At 36.3% G+C, this 17,039-nt stretch overlaps 1 protein-coding gene across 12 annotated transcripts in view; it reads left to right on the top strand.

The window, feature by feature from the left end:
* Toll-9 overlaps window positions 1-17,039 on the top strand; it is a 94,337-nt gene that overhangs the window by 41,714 nt on the left and 35,584 nt on the right. For 3 of the 12 annotated variants that reach the window (XM_067757166.1, XM_067757174.1, XM_067757178.1), the window contains exon 1: window positions 14,314-14,802. The exons of 4 other annotated variants lie outside the window; for them this stretch is intronic. The gene's annotated coding sequence lies outside the window, so the exon portion shown is untranslated. Of the gene's footprint in view, window positions 1-14,292; window positions 14,803-15,708; window positions 15,881-17,039 lie in introns of those variants that run through there. 5 more of the 12 variants (XM_067757171.1, XM_067757175.1, XM_067757176.1 and 2 more) reach the window with 5 other exon arrangements.

Consider the following 17,039-nt stretch of genomic DNA (forward strand, 5'->3'; position numbering starts at 1 on the left):
GACGCCATTTCGGGATATCGCCATAAAGGTGGACCAGGGGTAAATAGAATTTGTTTGTACGATATGGGAATCAAATGAAAGGTGTTAATGAGTATTTTAAAAGGGAGTAGCCCTAACTTGTATATGTAGAGGCATTTTCGAGATATCGACCAAAATGTGGACCAGGGAGACCCAGAACATCATCTGTCGGGTACCGCTAATTTATTTATATATGTACAGAACAGTATTCCTGTCATGATTCCAAGGGATTTGGATTTCGCCTTGCAGAACTTTTTCATTTTCTTCTACTTAATATGGTAGGTGTCACACCCATTTTACAAAGATTTTTCTAAAGTTATATTTTGCGTCAATAAACCAATCCAATTATCATGCTTCATCCCTTTTTTCATATTTGATATAGAATTATGGCATTTTTTTAAATTTTTCATAATTTTCGATATCGAAAAGGTGGGCGTGGTCATAGTCCGATTTCGGCCATTTTTTATACCAAGATAAAGTGAGTTAAGATAAGTACGTGAACTAAGTTTAGTAAAGATATATCGATTTTTGCTCAAGTTATCGTGCTAACGGCCGAGCCGAAGGACAGACGGTCGACTGTGTATAAAAACTGGGCGTGGCTTCAACAGATTTCGCCCATTTTCACAGAAAATAGTTATTGTCATAGAGCCCCTGCCAAATTTCACAAGGATTGGTAAATTTTTGTTCGACTTATGGCATTAAAAGTATTCTAGACGAATTAAATGAAAAAGGGTGGAGCCACGCCTATTTTGAAATTTTCTTTTATTTTTGTATTTTGTTGCACTATATCATTACTGGAGTTGAATGTTGACATAATTTACTTATATACTGTAAAGATATTCAATTTTTTGTTAAAATTTGACTTTAAAAAAAATTTTTTTTAAATTGGGCGTGTTCGTCATCCGATTTTCCTAATTTTTATTTAGCACACATATAGTAATAGGAGTAACGTTTCTGCCAAATTTCATCATGATATCTTCAATGACTGCCAAATAACAGCTTGCAACTTTTTAATTACTTTCTTTTAAAAGTGGACGGTGCCACGCCCATTGTCTAAAATTTTACAAATTTTCTATTATGCGTCAACCCACCTACCAAGTTTCATCGCTTTATCCGTCTTTGGAATAAATTATAGTACTTTTTCGGTAGTCCGATTTAGTTCATTTTAAATAGCGATCTGAGATGAGCGCTCAGGAGTCTACATACTAAATTTCATCAAGATACCTCAAAATTTACTGAAGTTATCGTGTTTACGGACGGACGGACGGACATGGCATTTTGATATATAGAAGTGTATCTATCTCGATTAGTTTATGCCATTACGGATTACCGTTATGCGAACAAAGTGAATATACTCTGTGAGCTGAGTATAAAACGGTTTAGCCAATCTGAATACTATAGCCAAAGCCGCAATATATAGGGCGGTCCATATATTCTTTTTTTAATCATATGAGCAGGTATGAATAGTTTCGAAAACTGCGGCGATCACCTGCTGTTACCATTAAATCTTAATTTCAAAGTTATACATATCTCTGGGCTTCCCAATTCGTAACCTACCGATTTGTATACTCGGTTTACTAATATCTCCACTTATCAGCGATAAAAGACTTGGTAAGAAATAAAAATTTCATTGGTGCAAGTAGGGGAGGCAATTAAATAATAAATAATTATCGCGATATACCTCCGAAGAGATGTAGGCCGAGCTTCTCTCCAATGTGCGTCGTGCTCCTTTTCATTTTTCCTACAAAGTGCCGGGACGACGACCGACATGTTTTATGCCGACACCGAACGGCATCTGCAAGACCGATGAATACACTTGGAATGTTTGCCAAATCAGTGACGAGGGGTGCCCCGCTTAGAAAACCTTTTTTCTAATTGAAAAACTTGTCTCTAAATTTTCCATGTTGCTTTGCCCGGAACTTTCCTAGGACTCAGACTTCTTCCAAACTAAAAAACCACGGTATGTTTTAGCGACAGCTTGGAAGGAACAACTGTGACTGACTGTGACAGTATCTGCTTCCCGTTCCCAAACACGCTTACCAAAAATAGCAATCACAGACTCAAACATAGCTTTAGTCACAGTAACAATGCGACTGAATAATTGAATAGATGTCCCAGAAAATTATATAATGGTCGCAGTAACTGTAATGCTATGAACTTCTACGATAAGGCAAGAAATCTGTACCCTAGCCCGGGTCACCTAACACAACGGACCTATAGAGCCAAATGGTAGCCTCAGTAAGCGAAATGACCACATCTAGGTGCTTGTTACTGGAACGTACCGGATCTGCATCCGGCAAAGGATCATCAACATCGATAACACTCCCCAGGGCCTTCGGGGAGTGTCCTTATCGCTACAACAACAACAGCCGCAGCTAGGAACCAGAAACATGGAGCGTGGTCAGTGAGAAGATAATAACCCGCTGGTCACTTGGGGTCAAAGGCGTTTCCATTATGTCACATTACTGACTCGGAGGCTATAGGGCAGTGCGAGGTCGCTAAAATTTTGTGATCATTTATCTCACAAGCCGTTTCATTATTTCTCGCTGCTGCATTCACTGTGGCATTACTTATTAATTATTATATTAATGGCAGTAGGCACACGAAAAAAAATCGCCAAGAAATGAAATTTAAATGTTAATTTTGCCATACCTGTGGGCATTAGCCGTGTTCACGTATTGGTCAATTTAATTGTCAGTTTGTAGTTAAAAATAACGGCAAACGCATTTGACGTTGTATGACACGCCGTTTTTATTGACATGACCAAGGTTGTGGTCAAATTTGACCTAGAGAAAACCAAGCATTAGGAGCGATTAAGGAAGATAGTAACGGATACCATTATACCCATAGAAGAACAATTAATTAATGGTGCGATATCTTAAGGCAATTATCGATCAAGATATTCATGACCTTCAGCCAGGAATCCTCAGTAAGGCATTGCAAACCTGATCTTACCCTTTCGCCACGGATTTTTTTTTAAGCTGGGACCACGTAATTTCTCCAGAAAATAACTAAATAGGTCTAATATATAAAATAAACATAAATCCTGGGATATATAATCCCAAAATGGTTTTTCGGTGGGATATTATGTCCCGATAAGACTAGTTGTAAAGTTCACAAGGTCTACATTTTTGTGATATTCGTCGGAAACCGGTCACATTATTGACAGGTTGTTATCGGCGAGCTATAGATGAGTTATTATTTCTATTGAAGTGCCAGCAATAACAATCCCACACGGCATTTAGATGATTAAATTTTGAATTTCCCTACATATAAATACAATTTGATTCTTCTTTCTGACTAAATAATGAGTTATCATACAATTGAACAAAAGAAATAATCAAATATGAATACCTTTGATGATCAAAAACTGAAAATCATTTTTCGATCACGTTTTGGAATCATTTTTGAAGTCCTTTGATGATTAAATTTTAATATTTCATAAAAGTCAACAAAAAGAATAATCAAATATGCTCACCTTTCGATGAACAAAAACTGAATATAGTTTTTCAATCACATTTTGGAATCATATTTGAATCAAATGTGTTTACTTTAGGTGATCAAACATTTATAATCATTTTTAATTCAGCTTTCTGAATCATTTCTGACTATATTTGTTAACTGAATAATGAGTTTTATACTTGTTAAAATTTTACTTTTCATTGAAAAACTTTTTTTTTTCACATACACACATTTTTTCAATCATGAAGTTCAGAAAAAATATGTATATAAAATTTTTATTATTAAGACATTCTTCAAGACAATTTAATGCAAATGCTGCTCATGCCCGAAGATTTCCCCAACCATTTCTCCACCTTCCCAGATAATACATAATAGTTGGACAATACAAAAGTTGTGAGCTATTTGACCAGGTAAGTGAAACTCTCTTGACATATGTACCTGGATATGTCTTCAACATCCCATACCGTATCGTAATTTAAGATATTGACGATCATAGCTGATGTTGGATGTTGTAGTCGCAGGTGAATATCGGTCAAGTTTGTATGCGAGTGACCCGTGGTTCAAATAGCTCACTTCCGCATGCTTTCTTCCCCTGATGAAATAAGATTATTATGTAGTATCTTATTTTGAATGAGATATGAAGAATAAATGCATCATAATCGCATTCAAAAATGAGTCAAAAATCTAAACCAAAACGATTGAAATATATTCACGAATATGATCAGAAAATGACTGTGAAAAGCAGTCAAATATTACTGTAAAACAATTAAAGCTCAATTTTACAATGATATCAAATATGAATAAAAAGCGTTTCGAAATATGAATCATAAATGATTATTCAAGAATAATCACATTTATGGTACATTTTTCTCCCGACGATACGCTAATATTCGAACAGAAAATGCTTTTAAATTTGAACGTTTTTAATCATCTTAGGGTATGATATTTGAATATTTTTTGATCAAAATTTTCAAAAAATGCTGGCTGGGAATGGTTATCAATGAGTTACTGATATTTTGAAGGCGAGTTAACGGCTTGTTATCTCTTTACTATCGATTATTCATCAGTAAGTTATCGATTTTTTAACGATAAAGTATCGATTTGTCAGCGGTGCTTGTTATTGATATGTCAACTAAACGTTATCGATTTGCTATCGAAAAGTTGTCGGATTTTTATCAAACGCGATACGCACGACAAGTCTCCTTCTTGGAAGGGGGGAGATATCTTTGGTGGTTGGACTTATAACCGGCCACATAGCAATCGGGAGGCATGCACAACGGCTGGGTGCTCCCTATAATGATTACTGCAGGAGCTGCAAAGGCGAAGGGGAGATAGAAACAGTCAAGCATTTTCTGTGCGATGGTCCTGCGCTTTGGCACAAGAGGAAGAAATCTCTGGGATCTCCCTTCTTTGGCGATCTGGCTAAGTTGAAACCTAAGAAATTCCTGACTTTTTTGCTGAATCGATCTGTTGTTTTGAGTAGGGGAGAGATCAACGTGGTATCACACCGGGACCTTTATGGGCCTTATTGCACTGGTGCTCGCACCGGTGGCCACCCTAATCTAACCTATCAAACAATTATCGAATTTTTTCAAGAAGTTATCAAGTTGATATCGAAAAGTTATTTTTTACGAAGTTTTTTATTACCAAGTTTTTAACGGCGTGTTACCGATTTGTTAACAACGACCATAGGTTTGTTATGATACCGATAAAACTTCACAATGAAACTGTTGAAACATCTGTAACACAGCTATATACATTAGGGTGGGTCGATTTGTATGAACGAAAGTTAACCGATATCGCGCCATCGATTTTTCGATAGGTTTTGAGCGCAGGAAAAAAATGTCCACTACGCATACCCAAAAAAATAATTTTCGAGCCTGCGAAATTTATTTTTTTTTTTTTACTTTTTTTCGACTTTGATTTTTAAGGTTTTTTTCATGACCCACTGTTATCGACAACGTTTTTAGTGGACATGGACAGGGTATACATGAAAATTTTACAATCAAATGAAAATTTTTTAGTAGTTCATGAAAAAACCTTAAAAATCAAAGTCGAGAAAAAGTCAAAAAAATTAAATTTCGCAGGCTCGAAAATTATTTTTTTGGGTATGCGTAGTGGAACTTTTATTTATTGTTAACATATCGAACTTCATGAGTACTTGGTACTTAAGCCTTTATTTTTTCATATTCAAGAGCAAAGACTATATGAACCACCCTTTAGAAGCTGCTTATGTAGTTAATGTAAAATATAAACACCAGGTAAGACAAAAAATCATAATAATAACTTTATTTATTGCTTTGCGCTGCTATCTCTGTTCGCTCTCTGGAAATTCATAAAATATTTATGTATGTTATATTGCTGTTTACAGCATTCGGAATGGCCTAGCTGAAGATGGCACTCAACTAACGTAGTACAAATATTTTATTTGCTCTGTTTATTTGGGCCAATAAACAAAAACAATGCTTTTTTTTGGTTAACGAGCTTACCTAGTTTTGTTGATGCATCTGTTGGATGTATCAGCGTGTATTTATCATAGTTGGGCACAGTGCGGTCGGGCAAGTTTATTGTTGATTAGATACCCGCTATTGGGCAAAGCTTCGCCATCAAAACGTACACTGTGGTAAGATTTATCATATTTTGTATATTCGTTCGGCCCAATATTATTAAAAAAGCATTTGAAAGGCAAAATTACACTTTTTGTGTGTATGTAACTCTAATTTTTAAGATATATGTACTTGAAATTCTATTGTAATGTTAACATTTTTGTCAATAAGATTGCAGGACGCATCTCGGATGAAATTTTGTAAATAAATTGAATAATAAAAAAGGAAAATACAAAATTTTCAAATCAAATACCTCAAATCGTCATCGGTACCGATAGGTATAGAACTAAATTTAACACTGAAGATGGCACAAGGCCGAAACCGGTCTGTTCCAAACCGAGATGGGCATGGGATGACGGAAAAGCGTTCCAAAATAATACACTCTTACCCTTCGGAAAAATCATCAACAGCCTTCTATAAAACTTTACTTGTGCTCGAAGCATTAAATCCTCTGCATACATTTTTAACTTGCACAGTGTTACTTCAGTGTTTTTCATTATTATAATTGCATTATTGAAATTTCCAATATTAATAAAAAATTTAGGGTCCACATCCGAATCGAATTTTCACAATTACTCATGTACACAGTTTTAGCTTAAAATTATCTATACTCAAACTTTAGTGGTAGTTGATTGCTAGGGCACCAAAAATTTGATGCAATCTGCCCAGATATGATAAACATTAGACCTTTTTTTCGTTAAAAAAAAAACCGTGAGTACCAAGTACTCGTGAAATTCGATGTGTAAACATACAGGTGTAGAAGAGCTTCGTCGGCTTCTTATTTGTAACAACTCATATGGTTTTTTAATCGACAACAAATAATCGGCGACTCATCGGTTTATAATCTGCTTGTTATTGCCAAGTCATCGGCTTCTTATTAAGGAACCAATAAAAATCGGCTTGTCATCGATTTTTTATTAAAGTTGCATAGGTATCTGTATCTTAACACGCCGAAGAGTCGTCGTTAACAAATCGACAACATACCGATAACAAACTGTTAACATTTTGATAAGAAATCGATACATTTTTGATAACGAAGTCGATAACGTTTTCATAACACGCCGATAAAAAATTGGTAACACTTCAATGACAAATCTAAAATATGTATATTTATAACTTTTCGGTAAATAATTGATAACTTATTGATACACTACAATAAAAAATTGGTGAAAGTACGATAAGAAATCGCTCACATATCGATAATTTTTTGACGATGGAATATAACCTTCTCGGCTGTTGCTTAGAAAACGCCCTATCTCAGCTCTGCTCAACTGAGTATAAAAACGCCCTATCTCCGAATCTTTTCACAAACACCCATGATAATGTCAAAATATATTGAAGTTTTGCTCACATAGAGCGTTTTTGAAACAAAATCTGAGATAGGGCGTTCTTCAACCGAATTCGTTTTTGAAACAAATTATAAAATAGAGCGTTGTTCAAAAGTTTTCTGTGATAGTGCGCTTTCGAAACGGGAGATAGGAGGATATTCCACTCAGCAGTCGATACAGTATACCAATACCCCATACTACGCATGCATTTACATTGTACATATATCCTCCACATAGGTTACCACTCAGGATTCCCACATAGCGCGAGCAAAGGTGTTTACACATCACAGATATTGAAACGGTCTAATATATACATATACTTAGTAGCATAAAAAGTATGTCGACAACAATTGGAAGTGATGTATGGCTACAAGAGAAACTTTAAAGGTTATCACCTCCTAATTCTTAAACATTTGTCATGTATGTGCCATTTAAGTAATGGATCTGCAAACTTGTGTCCCATCATCACCACTATAAATGGTATTTAATTACTGATTTAATGTAAATGAACGGAATGTTTATTCGGAGCTGTGATTCGTGATATCACCCGATCCGTGAAAACTGGTAGGAAATTTCTCAGACCATTTCAAATCAACGAGGTGACAATGTAGCATCTCTACGAAGTGATGCCTAGCTAGATGGATTTAAATCAAATACATTAATGAATTAATGAAAGATATTCGATATAGTAAGCATTGTGGATAAGACAAATGTGATATCTTAAGCATAGACGCCAAAATAAGAAAAAGACACGATCACCTGATTATTAAAGATACTATCGTGATCGTATCCTGCGTCTCTTTACATCACCCGCCGAAGATAACCGGCCGCAATATCCTGTCTGGCAGAGACGGATAAGGTATCAAGCGGCAGTTACCCACCGACGTGTGCCGTACGTACGGACGTTTGCCGTACGAAACACGTTTGACCGAACTCTCAAGCCCGTAGGAATCAATGTGTGCGGCTGTGTACATAACATATTTGTGTGTGTATTGTTTACAGCAAAGCACTGTTGTCATTGACCGGTTTGCATGCATGCTTATGCAAACATCAACTTTTGGAATTACAATTTTTCATTGTGCAAATAGCAGAAACAAATACTGAATAAGAATTTGTAGTTCATTTATTTGTAACCTCCAATTTTATATAATAATTTTAGGATAATTCAACAAAAATTTAAACAATCATTAGGTCTTTTTGTATAATAACTGCAATTGGTCCAAACATAGCACACCAAATGTTTAATAGGCAGCTCTGTCTTGTGAGAGAGCGATGAGCTGACACGTCCTTACGGAAAAAATCAAAATTGTTTTGATTTCTACGTTCCGGGCTACGTACGTACGTGCGTTGACCGTCGGTGAGTTTTCGTTTACATTGCACACTCAAAAGATAGGTCGTGTCAGCTGACACGTTTTTGGTACGTACGTTTGTGAGTAACTGCCGCTTCACACTTGTTTTGTACACAATCCCTGCGTTCAAATGGACATTGATCCAGATCCCGATAAAAATTTGCCAATGCAACAACAATGTGATTCATATGGATCAGTTTGCATGTTAAATGTTAAGTTTTCTGGATCTGGATCGCTGCTCATTGCAACGCAGGGAATGATAACATCCCTTGTGTTCCAATGAAACGTCAACCAGATACGGATGGATGGAAGGAGATTTAACATGCAAATGAAACAACAATGTGATCCATGTGGTTCACATTGTTGTTGCATTTGCATATTAAAGGGCCAATTAAACTTCCTTAACCCTAACGCCATAGTCGTAACTATACCCATATCCATAACCATCTCCAATGTGATCGATTAATGGTGCCTTAACCTAAAAATCATAAAAATGAAGAAAACGCAACAAATTACAAACATATTCCACAAAAAATAAGTCTCTTAGTCATAACGTATCCAAAACAATGCATAAAATCTGCAAAAAGTTATTAAATTCACCAAACTCAAATATTTTTAGGTTATGGATATGGCGAGAAACCAAAAACCAATTGGTTGGCTATGGTATGGTTATGGCTTCCCTTCAAAAAACGCGAGTACTCTATAAATAATGTAAGGAATACTCCCTTGGGAGTATAGGACTGCTCCAAATCTAATCTGTATTCATACAAAAAATGTGCTCCAATTAACATTGCGATGTCCTAGGAGAGGAGTAGGTGATCCCACTCTCGCTTTGTTTGTGAGTATTCCATAGAGTACATACGTGAGAGTACTTTCCAAAGTACTTTCACTGAAGTACTCCATGGAGCACCCACAGAGAATCATATGCCAAAATACTAAAGAGGAATTGTGTTGTCGGAAAGAATTATCGGAGTGAATTTAATTTAAAATGAAAGTAAATGAAGAGGGGCAATACAACTTTTATATTTTATACTACGAATATTTTTATGTTATTTAGCATTTGCGTGAATAAAGAAACTAATATTTCTCTATACTATAGTATGTATACATAAAACCAGTGCGCTGTTGCATTTTATCAGAGTTGCCAAAGTAAAATTTTATTATCAGTTATTTGTATGCAATATTTTACTTTTGGCAACTCTGTTCGATCGCCATCGTGTTGTGATCACGGTCGTTAAAAAACGAGCAATGATCGGCTGATCGCAAACGCATTGCAAAGGAGTATTGTTAGAGTACTCCAACATGAAGAAAATGGAACACGTAATCCAACAATTTTTGCAGGGTTTTGCGTTATGGTATGGCACCATTAATCGATTACATTGATTTCCAAAAGGTTGGTTCGATCACCTGTTTTATCTGGTTATGGTTATAAGTCACCATTAATTGGCCCTCTATCCGTATCTGGTTCATGTTTCATTGGAACACGACGATCATTAATGAAGACGTATCCCAGAAGGCCGGTTAGAAAGACTGTAGCTTAATTTTATTTTTTTTCCGATTTATTTTATAAGGTTATGTTGAAATCAATTTCTGTATCCGCTCCTGTATGAATGTTAGTATGTGCTTTATGTTCAATATTTTAAGACCAAATAAACTACTTAAACAACTAGACCATGGTAGAAACAAACATATTAGAAGTGTGTACATAGAAATTAGTAAAGGATTTAAACTGACTAATAATAACTGTCAATAAAGCCATCATAGAAACAGTAGTTAAAGTACAGGTATTAAAATCTTAGATAACTTAAGAAGTACCGACAATATAAAATTGCAGATGTAAAAAACTCTTGATATTAAGTTTTTATCAGGCCCATCTATGCATATCAATAATAATCCATGTGAATATAAATCAAGTGGTGACACCACCATAGAACAATCAGTTGGATTTGTATGACATAAATAAAGTAATTAAATTATTTTGTGGGAAGAGAAGGCGCACTGTATTCAGTAGCCAAAGTTAATAGCGGCCGATAATAGCGCATAAATTTTAAGATAGTATCGCATCCAAAACAATAAAAATAACACAAGTAAACACAGTTTAGAAGCTAGGTTAAGTAAGGTTGAACCGGCCGTTCCGTGAGGACCTCACATTAACCGAATCAGTCCAAAGTGTTATCAAAAGTTTGCTTAACAAACAAACTGGAAAACCCTATTAAAAGCGGTATAAAATAACTCCGTTCTTTTAGCAAATACTATAAGCTTTATAGGACCTATGCCACTTGCTGCTTCCCAATCTGACAGTTGTATCACTTCCAATAGCTGGGGTCTTAGCCTGGCAACCAACCCGCACTTCCTACATCTGCTATCCATGACCAAGCCTTATTTAAAAGTATGTGACGCCTGAAGGCAGTGCCCAGTACCAACTGGAATTGCAGGAGACACGTTTAACATCCAAGATTGAAGCCCAAATGTTATCTCAACTGGAAGAACAGAAAACATATATGGCATCACAACTGGAAGAACAGAAGACATATATGACATCTCAGTTGGCTGAACAGTTGAAAGCACAAGAGGACCGCTTATCCTCGCAGATGTAGGCACAGGAGATAAGGGTATCATTGAAGCTGGTGGCACAGGATTTACAACTCGAGGACAAAATCGATATGGAGATTGAAACATTGAGAGGTCATATACAGGAGCTGCAACTAAATCGCCCAGCTGTTTCAGCAAGCAATGCGAAGGAAAAAACTTCATCTTTTGACGGGTCTGTTCCTTTCCAGGCATTAAAGCTTCAATTTGAGAAGACCGCAGCAGTGAACAACTGGAGTGCTGAAGATAAAGTTGCTGCACAATTCGTGGCATTGAAAGCATCTGCTGCTGAAATCCTACAGACTATTCCCGAGGGAGAGCGGAACAACTACGAAACATTGATGAGCGCTCTACAGAGGCGATACGGAATAGAGCATAGGAGACAGATATACCAAATGGAGTTACTGAACCGCTTCCAGAGGCCTGGTGAAACATTGCAAGAGTTTGCGTTGGATGTTGAAAGGCTGGCACATTTAGCGAATGCAGACGTACCCGTGGAATACACCGAAAGGGTAAAAATCCAGAGCTTTATTAATGGAATACGGGATATCGAAACGAAGCAAGAGACATACGGCAACCCAAAACGTACATTCACAGAAACGGTATCACATGCTCTGATTCAGGAAACAGCATCGCTTCTGTGTAAGCCAGCGTTCAAAGAAAGGCCAGACTGGGTGAACACAATATTGGAGGAGCTGCAAGGATCGCAAAAGCGAAGTGAAAGAGTTATCAAATGCGGGAAGCCAGCTCACATTGCACGTCATTGCGATCTTGATCCTAGTGGTATCAACAGCATAGGTGGTCTTAAGAACAAAGCTTGAGGAGATAAACAAGAGCGAGTCAGATGTAGAGATCGAGAGCTAGCTCTAGCTATTGAATGTCGAGTAGTCTTACCGTAAAAGTAAATGTGGATGGCAAAGAACGTGTACTGACTGTATATACGGGCGCATCTCATTCCTTAATCCGATCTGATTTGGTCAACAGGAGAGTAAGGTTGCGTACGGTCACTGGCGAGTATAACCAAGTCCAGGGAGAAGTGATATGTGAAGTCTTAAATGGAAAGGTCACGGTTCTACACAAATTCGTTGTGGCAAAGATTGTTGATGAAGTCATATAGGGAGTGGACTTCTTAGTTGACCATGGCATCAGGATCGACATGCAAAGAAGGAATATGCGCTATAAGAACCAGGACGTACCACTCAAATTTAGTTTGGAAAAAGGGCTCAGCAGCAAGCGAGTGCTGGTGCAGGCGATTCCACAAAGACCACCAAAGTAAAAGGCAGTAGGTCGGGCAAAGGTTGATGGAACGGATGGGCCAAACAAAGCAAAATCAAAGATACCTGCGAGAGAAACACTGGCATTGACAACCCCAAATGGACGCACTAAAACAAAGGAAAGAATTTCCCAGAAAGAATGCAAGGGTGGTTTCAAGCCAGGGCGTACTACTGTTGTGAACCAGCAAGACGATACTGATGATGCAAAGTCAATCCGTCAAGATAAAGCTCTGCGAAGTATTTCATTGGCCAAACAACAGAGTGTTAAGCAACGGTCCAGGATAATGAGTAGTAGGATGAAACATAGGTACGACAAGAACAATAATTCGGAAGGTTTACTGGAGGGAGATTTGGTACTGCTATATAATGGATCAGTGATACCATCTACCGCATACAAACCAATGGCAAGCCACGAAATAGAAGGGTGGTTAATTTGGAGAGGCTAGCAGCGTTTAGATCAGGAAATTTGTCTGATCGGGACGATCAGACTTAGGTGGAGGGCAGTGTGACGCATATTATCATCATTAAGCCCCTCGGCAGTGTTTGGCAAGCACTCCGAGTGTATTTCTGCCATGAAAAGCTCTCAGTGAAAATTCATCTGCCTCGCAGAAGCCGTTCGGAGTCGGCATAAAACAAGTAGGTCCCGTCCCGCTAATTTGTATGAAAAATTAAAAAGGAGCACGACGCAAATTGGAAGAGAAGCTCGGCCTAAAATCTCTTCGGAGGTTATCGCGCCTTACATTTATTTATTTATAAGCGACACTACCATAACTAAGCCGATACTAAGCAGCCATTCGTACGTACATAACAAATCAATCGTCAATTATACACATACATACAAGGCAGCAGAGAGATACTCACAAACGCATGTCATCATCAGCCGAAGTAGTACTCACATATGCACACGCATATGAATACAAACTACAAATATACATGTATTAGCTGGTAACCAAGCATGAAGTTCACGAAATTACTAGACCTTAGAAGAAATGGATGAACGAGGAAACCGAGAGTATAAAAGCAGCACAAGCTGAGGCATGACTAAGCAGTTTTGATTTAAGCATGCTATTGGTTGTGAAGTATAAGTGTTATTGTGAAGTACTCTCAAAGTAGTTTAATAAAGACCATTTTGCATTATTGAATATTGGAGTTATTTATTAACAGTTTAGCGAATCGAACGCTAGCAGAAGGGTTGGAATAAGCGAAATTCCCTAAATTCGTTACAATATGTATTTAACTCAACTGTCAAACGCACGTCTTCGCATGCTATGGAGTTTCACTTTAACCGTTTATCTTTGGGAAAAATTTATATGGGGAATCTATTTATTTAATTACTGCTTACGGGTTTGGTACGAAAATGAAGATGTCGTTATATGTAAACTAGGTCTAAGACAAAGTTCGCTTGATGCAACGGTTTAATTTTCTAGGTATCTAAAGGAGGGGGCAGAGCTCGTAACATAATCTAAACTAGTTGTCTTTCATCAAGAAAATGTATTTTTGAAATGCTGCGGTTCCATATTTTGTTCGGAATTTGTTGAATTGTGTAATAATTGGCAAAATTGATAACGGTATGCTTTGGACTACTGATATGGTATTGAACTAAAATTAATCAATCCACCTGAAGAGAATTTACGGTTTTGCAAACATTTCGTTAGTTTCTCAGCATAAATGGTTCGATATGGACATATCGAGTAAAGAATTCGCGCTTCCATAAGAAAAATACAAGTTTCTATTTACACATTCACTTGATATTTTAATAAATTCGTTTAATACTTGTGTGTTCGCGATACGAGAGTGAGATTTATTTGGTCTACATTACAAGTTTGCATAGAATTACTACAATTGGACAAGTTTTTTTAATTTTACATAATTTTTGTATCAAAATTGTCTTATCAGTGAAGTCGTCTATGAGTTTTCGAAAAAAGAGCAAAATCCGTAAAGAAGAAACACGTATAACATAAATATATAAGCTTATGATGGAAGTATTATCGGTATAAATTGGTTTTCAAAAGATAAGAAATTGCGAATCGTGATTACTTACATAAACTAAACAACGAAGTATAAAATAAAAACAAACTATGAACTAACTACCGAACCGTCACAGGCCTAAAGTTAGTGCCTCTTCTTCTAAAGCGATAAAAGACATTCTGACATTCCGGAAATTAGCATCATTAAGGTACTAGCGTCGTGCTCCTTTTTTTTAACTTTTCGTACAAGTTGGCGGGACGAGACATACCTGTTTTATGCCGACTCCGAACGGCATCTGCAAGGCAGACAAGTTTTCACTGAGCAGTTTTTCATGTCAGATCACTGGCGACGGGCGACACCGCTTAGAAAAAACTTTTTTCTAATGGAAAAAACTTGTTTTTAAATTTTGCCGTTTCTTTAACTGGGAATCAAACACAGGATCTTCGGTGGGGTAGGCGGAGCACGCTTCCACCACACCACGGCGGCTGCCTTCTGTATTATCATGCTTTCATAGTCAGTGATATCAGATATAGTAAATGTGCGTTGGAGGAGGAAACGATCGATTGTGCTCGTGTCCTCAGCGCTCAATCTAAGAAGCCAGCTTTTAGGAGTGATCCAACTATCAGATATACATAGAAGCAGCAAGCGGCATAGGTCCTAGAAAGTTTCTTGTATTTGACAAGAGAAGACAGTTATTATGTAACATTGGTCCAGGTTTTTGATAGGGTTTTTCAGTTTGGTCGTTTAACAAACTTTTGGTATCGCTATGGACTCATTCAGTCTATTTGAGGTCCGCACAGACCGGCCCATTCAACCTAACCTAACTTAATTTATTATTTCTGGAGGTGTGTGTGTTTTACCACATAATGGGTAAATTGCTGTAAGAGATTGTTGTCTATTCTAATTTAACTATTAGAGTATTCAGCGATGGAGCTTTCTAAGTTTTCGCTGCACCGTGAGTTGAAAAACAAGAGGAAACAATTTTTAAACAAATAGCTTAGAAAACAAATATTACACAGTGATTGCACAAACGGTAAAGAACAATGTACTATTATATTCAGGAATATTTTGTAAGCGTAAGGTTTTTCCAAAAAAGGGGAAAAATATGATTTGAGTACAAAAAACGTGAAGGAGGAAGTTATGGAAGTAAATGTATTAAAGTGAATGAATGTATTAAAATGAAAATAAAACCAATTACATCATTTGAAATTGTTTAAAAAAGCAAGAAAGTTAAAAGCTGTTGGAAGGATAACCACAAATCAACGCACGTTTGATGATAAAAAAAAGTTGAGTGAATTAGAACGGATACATAGAAAAAATTTAAATTTTTTATCTATTTAGAGTTTTGAAATAAACCGATACCTTCCGGTGTCAGCAATTTTATGGTACATTTTTTTTATTAGCGGCTTTAAGACAGCCGGTACTAGTCACATAAGGGCACTTTATGCAAGACATAAAAAAGGCGTAGGCTTCTACGCAACTTCAGGCACCTTCGATTGTAGCTCATTCTGTTAGCTTTAGTTTGACCTATTTGGTCTCTGCACATTTTGAACGGTACTGGTTTAAGGAGATGCACAACATGCTGTCACGCCGTCGCACAGTGACGCCTTTGAGTTTTTTCTTTGCAAAAATCATAACTTTTGAACCAATGAAGGTATTTTAAATGCAAATGAAAGCTAATTATTTGAAGTTTTATTGTGTGAAAGATCAGAATGTCACAGATACAGGGTGCTTCAAAAAAACAAAATGTTTTTAGTAAAAAATAAAAAAAAATAAAATGAGATTTGTCTTATAATGACGTATTTAAGCATTAAATAAGATAAACTAATGATTTTGATAAGATAGCGTGGCGCTGCCCACTTATGATATAAAGTTGTATCTAAGTAGTCACGTAATCAATAACTACCAAAATCGATAGACGTATTGTTTCTTTTAAATGGCAATACTCTTATAAAACTCAAATGTCCGTTTTTGGTGCCACAATAACAAGGTGCTTCAAAATTCATCGTAAAATTTTACATGTTTTTTTTTTTTTAATTTACAAGCCAAATATGTATTTTATTAATAACTATAAGTTATTGAAAGTGGTTCAATGAAATTTTATTTGAGCTAAAGATTAAACAGCCAACGAATTTTGGAAAAAGGGAGTGGCACTGCCCATTTATGCTAAAAAGTTGGATCTTAGTAACCGCTTTACCAATTTGTACCAAACTCGATAGACGTATTGATTTCTATAAAAATTTAATACTCGTTTGAAGGCGAAATGCCTAAGCTTTAAAATAAATTTGATAAACTTTAGAGAAATGCAATAACGAAAAGTATATATTTATAAATTACTAAATTAATTCTTTTTTTTTTTTTGAAATAAGTAGATATCTTATTTTTCAGTAAAGTAACAAAATTGATTAGTAAATCTCTTTTTCATTGTAAGTGAGAAACTTATTT

Source organism: Eurosta solidaginis, chromosome 5, assembly GCF_040869045.1.
Source record: "Eurosta solidaginis isolate ZX-2024a chromosome 5, ASM4086904v1, whole genome shotgun sequence".
NCBI lineage: Eukaryota > Metazoa > Arthropoda > Insecta > Diptera > Tephritidae > Eurosta > Eurosta solidaginis.